This window comes from Crocuta crocuta, unplaced genomic scaffold (genome assembly GCF_008692635.1).
Source record: "Crocuta crocuta isolate KB4526 unplaced genomic scaffold, BGI_CrCroc_1.0 scaffold489, whole genome shotgun sequence".
NCBI lineage: Eukaryota > Metazoa > Chordata > Mammalia > Carnivora > Hyaenidae > Crocuta > Crocuta crocuta.
The window spans coordinates 1,926,636-1,938,896 of NW_027531874.1; positions in this window are offsets into that span (position 1 = coordinate 1,926,636).

The following is a 12,261-nucleotide window of genomic DNA, read 5'->3' on the forward strand; positions in this document are numbered from 1 at the left end:
AATATCCTGCTCAGTACATTCCTTAAGATGTTTACTTATTTTTAGGAGGGAATTTTATTTCAAATGAAACTACATTTTCTCCATTCCTCTTCTTCTTGTTTATAGACATGACTATTCCATTAATCATACAAGTCAAGTACTTAGGAGTAATTCAAAGCCCAAACTTTCCCTCTCACCCCCACAAATACGGTTAGCTATTAAGTCTTCTAGATTTACTTCTATTCTGCCAAAGTCTTATTTTTACCCTTAGAATAATGTCTAAGTTGATAACTGAGGTGGAAAAGACTTCCCTCACATTTTGGAATTTAACAATAAATATAATAATAATGGATTAACAATTAATATTTAGCAAACACTACTATGTGTCTAGAGCAGTGTCAATAATTAGCTGTGCTGTGTATTGATTACACAACTTAATCCTTCTGAAAACATGGGATATACATTTGTTTATATTGGCTTTTCTCAACCACGGACCCGGAGACACGGACTTGTTTATTTGGGAAGTGATTATAGGAAGCACAGGAGAGACTATGAGAAATTCAAGACAGAGACTAAAGAAAACCCAGTAACATATCACATTGTTTCTCTGCAGACCCTCTGAGGGACCATATAGCGTGAACTTCAGAATTGTTCCATGAAGGGATAGAAAAAGTGGCATATTACTGACCTATTCCTTTACTTCATCTGAGAATATTAAATCCCTGACACTTCCTATTTGCCTTTCTTGTTAATGAGCAACTCCTGGAGGATCTCAGACAAAGAAGCAGAGAGCAACACAGGAGCTTGAAGAGGGAAAGCTTTGCTTTCTCCAGTGGCATCTGTGGGAGAGCTTAGACACATACTGATAGGATGTGGATTAGTCTCCTACAGTACTAATTAATGTCCCAAATTTTCTAGTGTGGAAATTGATACAGAAAGTTAGGTTAACTAACTTGACCAAGAACACATGGGAAGTTGTGTAGCCATAGTACAACAGGAAGTAGAGTCCAGAGCCTAAAACCTTAACTATTAGGCCATATTGCACCTCTGCCTCTTAACTGTCAGCCATATTGCAATTCCATGGATGGGACTTGCTAATTCTGCTCTTTGCCTTTACTCTTCCTTATCTCTCTGGAAACTATGTTCTTCTGTCCTTGTTAAACTTGTAAACACCAAATAGTATTCCAAATCTCTGTCAGAAATTCTTTCTATTTTTAAAATTTATATCTTTATCTAAGTAACATACACATATATTAGAAGCCAAAAGTAGTAGAAGTCTGAGAAGAATAACAGCAATAAGGAACTTAGATCTCCCTAGACTATACAAATACCTACTTTCAGTCTTCCAACTCTTTCCATTGTATTTGCCTATCTTTAAATAATTTGCAAGTTATAACAACAACTTGATTCAAAAGACAGCATCCTCCCCTGGCCTACAGTTATGACAGGTGACAATATGACTCTCTTACATCCCTATTGCCCTCCCCCCCCCCACAGGTCCCCAAGCATAATCCTATCTCAGTTTTTCTTTAAATCCATACATACTCAGTGTTCAAGTAGTTATGGCTAGCCAAACACTGTCTACTGCAGATCCAAATAATACAATCACATTTTCTTTGATGGTTTTAACAATTTTTCTTTTTTCTTAAAGAGCTAATAATTTCTCCACAGCTTTATTTCCTCTAATGTTTTTGCATGCATGAATGAATCTTCCTCACTTTTCAAGAGGCTGTAAAACCTTTTGCTACAAATGTCATCCTGGTGCATCCTGTCAAATAATCAGTCCACTCCGTTCATTTTCCTAGAGCTATTCTTTTGAAGTCCTTCATACATTGCTCCAAGATGCATTTGTTTTTCTCTAGGCTTGTGGAAGTGCTTTTATTCAAGGGCTTCCCTTCGTCTCTCTCCTTATTGGTTTTCCTGTTTCTTATACTCCATGACTTGGACCTTCTTTGTTTATTCTCTAGTATTTGGAGCATTTTGTTCAAGGTCTGATTACAGGAAGTAAATTTCAAATAATTTCAGAGTATGGAAAAGTGTTCATTTTACCTTCTTATTTGCTTAGGATATTCTTTCTATGCCTACTATGCCAAGAATTGGGTCTGAATTCATTGTGTTGGACAAGGGAATCCTTGGAATCCTAAGACTTTTACATTTTACAATTGGTTCTTTTTGTCATAGTATTTTTTTAATTCTTTACCCCTCTATTTTTTTCTTTTATCTTTTCTATGTTTTAGAAATTCCCTAGGATGTTGACCTTCATTCATTAGTTCTTTAACTTTCTTATTTATTGCCACTCTTACCAACTGATTTTTATTTCTAATTTCTTTTCTGGATAATTCCCTCAACTATAATCTTACAACTCTATGCTGAAGGTAGTTTTGTGTTGTTGTCATTTTTATTATTTTGACTTTAGCTATCCTAATTTAAACTTCTAAAAATTATTTCTGATTCTTCTTTGTGTCCTTTTATTTGTTTTAACTTCCTTTTCTTGGGTGAAAAAGCTTTTATCATCTTTATTTTATTTAAATTTTTTAAAAAATATTTATTTATTACTGAGAGAGAGAGAGAAAGAGAGTGACAGAGCATGATTAGAGGAGAAGCAGCGAGAGAGACACACACAGAATTTGAAGCAGGCTCCAGGCTCTGAGCTGTCAGCACAGAGCCTGATGTGGGGGTCAACCCATGAACCATGAGACCATGATCTGAGCTGAACTAGGACAGTTAACCATGTGAGCCAATCCAGCGCCTTCGTTTTATCACTTTTATTAAGAAATTAGAGATATTCTTGATGTTTTCTTATTTTTTCTTCATAATGCCATTTTAATATTTATTATTTAGTCGTAGGCCTTACCTTCTTATACTGAGAGGGCTTCCTCAAATGGCTAGTAATCCTAGCTTCATATAACTGTATTTATGGATGTGGTTTACTCGCTTGTGGTCTTAATTCTTAGGTTATCAAGTTTATCCATTCCTTATTAAAAAATTCCTAAACATTAGTATTTCTGAGTCTATAATTAGAGTCTTTCAATTTCCCTGCAGAAGGATCAACTAAGTGCTCAGTTTTCTCTCTGAAATCTCATGCTATTTCACTTTCTGTCATAAGACTGGAAGTTTACAACCCCTCTAGCTCTATTCCTCTGAAAAGATTCCTCCATTTTCCCATGGGCTGTGTGTGTGTGTGTGTGTGTGTGAGAGAGAGAGAGAGAGAGAGACAGAGACAGAGACAATGTGACAGAGACAGATACAGAAACAGAGAGAGACAGACAGGCAGACAGATAGATACTGCACTGATGGGAGAAGGTGGAAACCTGAGAGGCCAGATGAAAGACTTTCAAATAAGCCTTCTATTTTCAGTCTCCACATCCCTGCTACTACCAACTTTCATGCTACAAGGTGGCTTCCGTTCCTAATTCTTTTTGGAAAATCTACAAGATCATTCACTCATCTTTTGCAGCTTTCTTTCTGTCAAAGGACTTCACTGTGACATTTTTCCTCTCCATATTTCCTTTCACTATGCATCCTTCTGCTTTGTGTTCCTATAGTTTTGAGTTACACTGGTTTCTGTTTCATTAACAATGGAATTTTTGTTTCTGACACTGTTTTCCTAGTTTTTGTGAGACTTTCTAGGAAGCACAGAGGGTGAGAAATCTTTTTCCCAAACACCTTGAGGCTAAAAAACACTTGCGAAGTCTTCTCTTCTGGCCATCAATAGCAATTATCCTTTACCTCTTCTGAGCTAACATTTTACTATGTCTACATTTATGTTCTTTTATTGATTAGATTTTTCATGATTTTTTACAGAACCCTGTATTTCTGTTGACATATGAGACAGGAAGTTGTCTTTTCTTAAACTTATAACCACATAATTTCACACAGGACCTAGTACATAGAAGGTGCTTAATAACCATTGGCCAAATTAAATTAATAATGGAGAAAGTAAGAAGATGTCATTACTTCTTTTCATCTCCCCCTTCCTGCAACACACAGAAACTCAGCTTTCAATATCCCCAAGGCTTGATTCATTGGGTGAATAAAGCAACAACTAATAACAAACTGCATTCAAGTTATGTGATGGCTAGATAGAAAAGAGGCTCACACTGAATACAAATACAGAGCTCTTCAATTAATGCTATCACTCATCCTGCCATTGCGATCATTCCTCTCCTCTCTTGCAGTTTACTTATACCCTCCTGTCCTGCCAGAGTCTGTGACTAGAATGGTGAAAATGCCTATGCCCACACATAACTGAAGAGTCTATTCTTTAGTACAGGGATCACACAACACCACGTTCTTGAACTCTTCCCGAGTTTTCCAGCTGGAAATCATCTCATTCTCTGTTGAATTCTGTAATACTTCTGCTATCATAGTGGCTGGCTGTGAGCATTCAAATATCAACTGAATGGGCAAATAAATGGATGGTGACTCTACACAGGAGAAGCTTGTTCGAGCTGTGTGCCTGTACACCCAGAGATATCTTAGAAAGATAACTTTCCTAGCCCAGTTGCAGAGGTGGGGGCTTTTGACTAGTGTATTTTAGTGACTTGATATTATTAGGTGTAATTATTCATGAATTGCTGTGTGCAACCTGAGACAACAGTCAACTTAATAGACCTCTCTAGCTAACACTAGAGCACTATCTAGTATTAACCAGCTGACAAAGAAGAGTTATCACTGCATTCTGACCACTGGAGCCAAAGCTCTAGGACAATTAGGGCAACACAGATTCAGTTGTCTCATCGTGCCAGAGTTAGTGAATTTGTTCACTGAATTTGAATACTGCATCCTGCAAATATTTTTAATTATCTCTTAATTTAATCCCTTAAGATTTTTTAATGTTATTATCTTTCTTCAGAAATCAAGCCCTTTTCCTAGAATTTACAATGAAGCTGTACACATATTGAGCAATCTATTTTATTGCATTAATTACTCCCAGGCTCACATTTTTCATATGATAATTTGTTATTTACTTATCTTCTCAACCAATAATTAGACCATAAACTGAATAAGTCATGATTCTGGAAAAATATACATATGCCTCTCATTTGTTCAGCAGGAGGGTACAAAAATTTGGGATTTTTTTCCCCATTAAGATGAAGCTAATTTGAATAATATCAATATTTGTGAATGTATTTGGCTACTAGTTAATCCGAGATAATTAGGCCCTCTATTTATTATTATAAATATCCCTTGCCTCTTTAGAAGTTAAAAGCAATATATTACTTCCACCCCTATGCTTCCCTTCTAATCTCATCTCCTATCATTCACCTGAACTCAGTTTTCTTGTCAGGAACCCCAAGAGATATCAGAGCCTGAGAAAAGGTGCTCTGACTTTCATCTTCACAACCCAGTACCAAAAGCACTGCCTGAGAACTAATAAGTATTTGATAAGTGATACTGTAATTACTGAAAGCTCCATTATTACTGTACTGATTATTTTATAAATGCTATACATTTTGACCTCTGTCATTCATTTATCTCTCCTTATGGTTGCTTTTCTAGCCAGTGAAATTTCCTGCAGGTTTTCCCAATGCTGTGGCCATCCTAAACCTGCATGTGACCTGCCTGGGAGGACCTGGTCCTCTTGACACTTAACACCACACTCTTCTAGGAACCTTTGTGTCTGTTTTCCCTATTTTGCTGTGAGCTCTTTGAGAAAGGTATTTCTAAGTACCTGAGGAATTATAGGTGTTTTCAGGTTTGATTGAACGGATCCCTAAATTTTGAGTAGTGTTCCCTGAGGCACTGAACAATGCAGTGTAGAAGTTCTACCACTTTTTCTGATCATGCTGCTCTTAGTGTCTCAGTAATTTTCTTGTGGCATCCTAAGGCCAAAATAAATATCTAACACTTCCATTTATAAAGTAGTTTAGTTCAAACAATTTATGTTCTAATGACTTAGGGGGCTGTTCAAAAATCGTACTGTGCGTATTTTGGAAGAAAAATAATACTTTTATTCCAGTGACAAATAACCACTTCTACCTATGGCAAGTGTGCTCCTGTTAGAACACAACTTCTCAAACCTTGGGATAAGAGTGTCCTGCCTTATTTCCTGTCCCATATTGATTGTCATGCAGTATTTGATTCTTATCAAAGCAACCCTTGAAACCCTGCTCAGCAAAGATATGATATTGAAAGGAAAGTAGACAATATAGTGTTGAAACAAACCTCAGAGGAGTAGTTCATGCAGTAACTGACAGATATTGAGTAACCACAGCGTTTCTTTGGAACATTTAATTATATGCTGCAATACCTCTGTGAGATCACTGGGGTTCCTCTGCGGTGTCTTGGTTTCCAGTTCAGGAGTGGAGAGTATGTTGGCAAAACCCATTGATTTTGGTAAAGACCCTGGTTTTAAATTCTGGCTCCATGCTTTCTTTTTTATTTATTTATTTATTTTGAGAGCAAGAGTGAGAGGGGGAGGGGTGGAGAGAATGACTCCCAAGCAGGCTCTGTGCTGTCAGTGCAGAGCCTGATGTGGGGCTTCATTTCACAAACCGTGGGATCATGACCTGAGTCAAAATCAAGAGTCAGACACAATCTACTGAGCCATCCAGGTGCCCCTTGGCCCCACTGTTTAATGGCTCTTTGATGGTGAATAATTTCCTTTGCCACTTTGTGCCTCATTTTACTTATCTGTAAAATGTGGAATGGCATCACTTATCTCTTAGGGTTTTTAGTCTATATAAAGAGCTTGGGAAAGTGTCTGTGACTGTATAACGTGGGTAGCTATTCTTGTTATCATCACTAATTTGAACAGAATATCAAGCATTTTCAATAGAGATGAGTCAAATGCTGTTATGGGTTTTTTTTATATACCCTCAGTGGGATACCACTTTTCCTGTACCATCTACAACATTTTTTATTCATAATGAATCTAATGAAACTATACTACTTGAAACTCACTAATTACTATATATCAGGCACTGTGCTGAACCTTTAGATTCATTAATACCAATCAATTCTCTGAACAACCATAAGAGAAAGGGCTACTATTATTTCCCAGTTTTATAAGTAAGAAAACTAGTGAAGCCAGCTAGAGAAGTCAAAATGTATGTCCCAGTTCAACTAGCTCGAAAGTGGCTCAGCTGAGCAGTGTTCAAATCTAGATGTGTCTGACGGCCAATGTGAATTCTTCACTATTCTCTCTTCTGTTGAACCAAAAGGGAAAGGTAGATTCTATCACTACAGTGAGAATCTCAGATCTTCTCATGACTGAAGGAGAAGCAGGGGTCGTGAAACCAGGTGCATGTTTGGGGCAGGATCCAGGAGGCCTTATATTCACATCACTCAGAATGCTGGCTTCATCTCAATCATAATGCTGGCAACACTGTCAACCTGCCCATCATTTTTTCCTGAAGTACTGATTTAGAGTAGGAGATAGAGAAATCCTCAGGGCTGCTGAATATTAAATGAAAATCTTAGTGGAGTCATTATAAGATATGTCACCTTACTGCAGGATTCATCTATAAAAGGAATTTATTTTTCCCAAATTTGCCATCTTCGAGGGAAACTATTTTAGAAATGTTCAGAAGCTAGATGTGTGCATAGTCCGCCCTCCAAGAAACAATGGATGATATTGATTTCTTCCAGCCACTCACACCTCCATATGAGTTTATGGGATCCTAAATCAAGAAGCAATTTTTGTTTTTTGACAATGATATAGAAAGTACCTACTTTCCCCATGATAGTAACCTGCTTTATGTGGTTTTTTTTTCAATTAAAAAAAACAAGGTTCTTCTATCGTTGAGCAGAGTTGCATATGTTAAAAGTCAAACTTATAAAAATGAATATTTACGTATCTTAAATCAAAAAGCAATTCTGCTTCTCTGACATTAATATTTAAAAAGATGATTCTTCCATCTCTCTTCGTAAGACTTTGTTCACTGCTTTTTGAATGCCTCTGATGTAAATACCAGATGTAGAGAACATAAAACACTTTTCCTAAAGAAGGACACTGGTCTAGTACATTTTGGGCCATGTAAAATGTCTAAGAGTAACAGAGCAGCTGAAGTGCTCAGATATAATACAACAATTTTAAAATACCACACATAAGTAGTTTAAAATTGACCTACACAAGAAAGCAACTAAACCTATTGGGAGAAGAAATATATGAAAATAATTTAATATATAAAAAGTTATAATAAAAGAGTGAGAGGAAGCATTAAAACAATTTGAATATGCTTGCAGTTCCTTTGTCAAAAAGCTGATACAGCTGCATACAAATACAAAGCATGTGTGTGCACATAAATAGAAATATGAGTGTATTGCTCTCCCTTTTAATTTATATCATAAGATCATCATTAAAATTAGTAAATCTGTTTTTGAAGTTACCCTTTTTGTAGATATTACTCAGATCCTCTTTCCAAATCTGTCCTAGAGGGAAGAAATAATATAAAATGAATTATTATGCATTCTAAATAAGAATATAATGTGTACGTAGACTCAAAATAGCTATATAGTTTTAAAGTCAACAGCAACAGAACTACCAGTTCTGTTCAAAGTTAAAAATTATACCCAAGAAGAAAAGTTTGGGTTTTTTTTAACTGGGAAGAGAAAAAACAATGGCAGATAAATATCTTATTTACAGTATTATGACTTCTAATGTACTGTAGGTTTTATTTTCTTTTGGCTTTGGTAGGTTTTAAACAAGAAAATTAACAATAAAAGGTTACAGATTGTTTCAGAACATTACATTATTTTACTCTAAAATTTTACACACGTCTACAAAAAGCTAATTTTTGGGGGTTTTTTTGAGAATGAATACGGAAACCACAGGCCACTGGATTTGCATATTAAAATCTGAGACTCAGTGTCTGCTTTGTAGTCTTGGGTAAGTCTCTTCATCTCTATAGAACTCAAGGACTACAAATTAATATCCACTTTATTGGAGTTTCATGTAATGCTGTTTTACTTTTAAAATGTTAAGCTTAATTTATACGGCTATATTTTTTATAATATTAGTAAAAATGTAAAAAACTACACTTTTGCCATGATTAATATTCAGTTATTTCAAGTTGAATAGACTGAATATACTTAAACAATTAGGCTCACTGGTAACTTCGTTTATTATAATTTCTTTAATATTTTAAATATTTATAAAAATGGAAATATTCTATTTTCTTGAGTGTTTTCGATGTCTTATCAAACACCCTAGAACCCTAACAAGGAAAATCCTTCCAAACATTTAAATCTCGTATATTACTCTCTTAAAATAGCAAAACTGAACTCTTAATTTCAAAACTTTTTAAAATAAAAATGAGTACATTTTTAATACTTTTTGATTTAAACCATTACACTTAAAGTCTGGTATTTAATTATAAATGTACAAGTCTAATTGGGCCGAGGCTCCTCAGAGTTTTAAGTATTATAAGCATTTTAGGCACACACAAAAACAGTTCTGATTTGCACAGACTGAGTCCTAGGCTTAACTCAAAGCTATTAATATCATGGGTTTTGTTTATATTTATATTTCATTCAAAAACTTCCCATGTTAAAAGGCTTTAATCCTCTAAGGAGTTTTACTACCTCCAATGAATTAAAACTTTTTTGGGTGCAGAAATCTGAGGACAAAATGTAGGTGCTGGGAGCTAACTATGCCTCAGGTGATTTTCCGCCATAATACTCATACAGACACATTGAACCCTAATTTTATATTTATGATCACAACTGGAGATTTCAAATTCAAACTCTTCAGATGGAGGTGGATTTTGTGGGTCTTAGTTATTCTTTTTTTTTTTTTTTAATTTTTTTTTTAATGTTTTATTTATTTCTAGGAGAGAGAGACAGCGTGAGCAGGGGAGGGACAGAGAGAGAGGGAGTCACAGACTGAAACAGGCTCCAGGCTCCGAGCTGGCAGTCAGCACAGAGCCCGACGCGGGGCCCGAACCCACAAACCGCGAGATCATGACCTAAGCGAAAGTCGGAAAGTCGGACGCTTAACCGACTAAGCCACCCAGGCGCCCCTGTGGGTCTTAGTTATTCTTAAACAGTTTCTTGTGAGTCAGTTTTGCAACTGTTGACCCCTGCTACAGCTAACTTTGTTCAGCCAACTCTTTACAGCTCAATTAAGTCCCTATCTATTTCATATTATTCTCACGTGGCTGGACCAGAACTCTTATAAATATTTCTCTGCCTTAGGGCTCACAACTCTGAAATCATGATAATTATACACATTAGCAACTACTATAAAAACTGAAAGTCTAGAGAACAGTGTACCATGTTCAGAAATTCCCCAACACACCTGGAGCATGGACAAACATTACTAAACTACTCAGTGTTTATCCCTGAAAATTTAAAATGCTGGGCCATTTCATTCTGATCTTTTAAAGTCTAAAATATGATTAATGACATATTTAAAAAGCAATCTAATTTTAAGTAGGGAAAGTTATTTATTTTGCCCTCTCAAAATACACACAATAAAAAGTGGCATTTTTGACATCTACACGAATGGCAACTGCAAATGAATGTTCTTGAATTTACTATGAATAAATATGCAGTCACATCATAATTATATAGAGAGTTGAATCAACTTAACATTTAGTTTTCAAATGAACAATGGAACTTTTAAGAAAATAGTTATACCACAAGTATGATTTTAAAGCAAATAAGATATATGATAGACATTTCTCTAGCTTTCATGTGAAAAGTACCTATTTATTAACCAGGTCAACCAAGTTTCTGTTACCTACTAATATTATAACGCTTGAGGAAATCAGTGTGGTTTTATTATTATCACCATTAGTGACCACAACGATGTATGCTAGCAACACAAAATAATCATGCTCCAAAACAAAAATCCACATGGTGAAACACATTGTAACAAAGAAATTATGCTTAAAAAACAGAAAATTTTTAGTTATTTTTTGCACCTCTAAATTGTTCTACAAGCCCAGAGAAATATGTGGCAGTCTTTGGGTAGACTCCCAACCAATAATATTTATAACCAGATATAAAATAACATTCAAGCCCACAGTATATTTTAAAAAGTCACTTAAGATAATTATAAAGGTTTTCAAGAATGAAAAGAAAAAGTCCTCCATATTCATGACTTAAGTATATGGGTATCTGTGAAACTGTTTTACTCTTCTCCCTCTACCACACATCAAAGGCCAAAAACAGCACACATGTCTTATATTTTGGTCTTGGTTCCAGTTCTAACCAACTCTGCACGTATACTACACATCAAGGTGAAAATGAATCTAACAGATTTCCTGTCAATTTCCTGGTCTGATTTAGCGCTTGAAAATTTTAAGGATTTGAAAACCCAAAATCAACCACATATAGCCTTCAGAGACAAACTTATGCTATGGGCCTCTTGATATATATATTTTTTGAAGTTTATTTATTTATTTTGAGAGAGTGAGAGCAGGGGAGGGGCAGAGAGATTGGGAGTGACAGAATCCCACACAAGGCTCTGCACTGTCAGTGTGGAGCCCAATGTCGGGCTCGAAACCACCAACCATGAGATCATATCCGGAGCCAAAATCAAGAGTCAGATGCTTAAGTGACTGAGCTACCCAGATGCCCTGAGACTCTTGGTATATTTTTAATAAGGATACATAGGTTAGGGGTCTGCAATGTGAAAAAGAGGAAACTTACTTCATAGCATTTTGTTTTCCTTGTAAAATGTAACTAAGTGATTGTAACTTTCACTTAATGCTCCATGACAAATGACCTCAAAAATTGGTGGTTAAGGGGCACCTGGGTGGCTCAGTCAGTTAAGTGTCTCACTTCAGCTCAGGTCATGATCTCAAAGTTTGTGAGTTCAAGCCCTGAATCAGGCTCTGTGCTGACAGCTCAGAGCCTGGAGCCTGCTTCAGAGTCCGTATCTCCCCCTCTCTCTGTTCGTCTCCCTGCTTGCACTCTCTCTCTCTCTCTCTCTCTCAAAAAATAAATAAAGAGTTAAATTTGTTTTAATTGGTGGTTAAAACAATTCGTTATTTCTCACCCACAAAGTCTGCCTCAGTCAATTAAATGTGAATTCAAGTACTATGTATCACTTCTGGGGTCCTGCAGTACCAGTTAAATGCTGAAACCTGGGAACAAACCAGTGAAGGGGATGATGTTGGAGGTGGGGGAAATGGAGGAAGTGGTTAAGTTCCAGATATAAGATAAATAAATTCTGAGGATATAATGCCCCGCATGGTGGCTATAGTTAACAATACTGTATTGTATATTTGAAAGTTGCCAAGAGAGTAGAACTTAGAAGTTCTCACTATAAAAAAAGAAAAAAAATGTGACTATGTGAAGTGATAGATGTATTAACTAACCTTATCATCA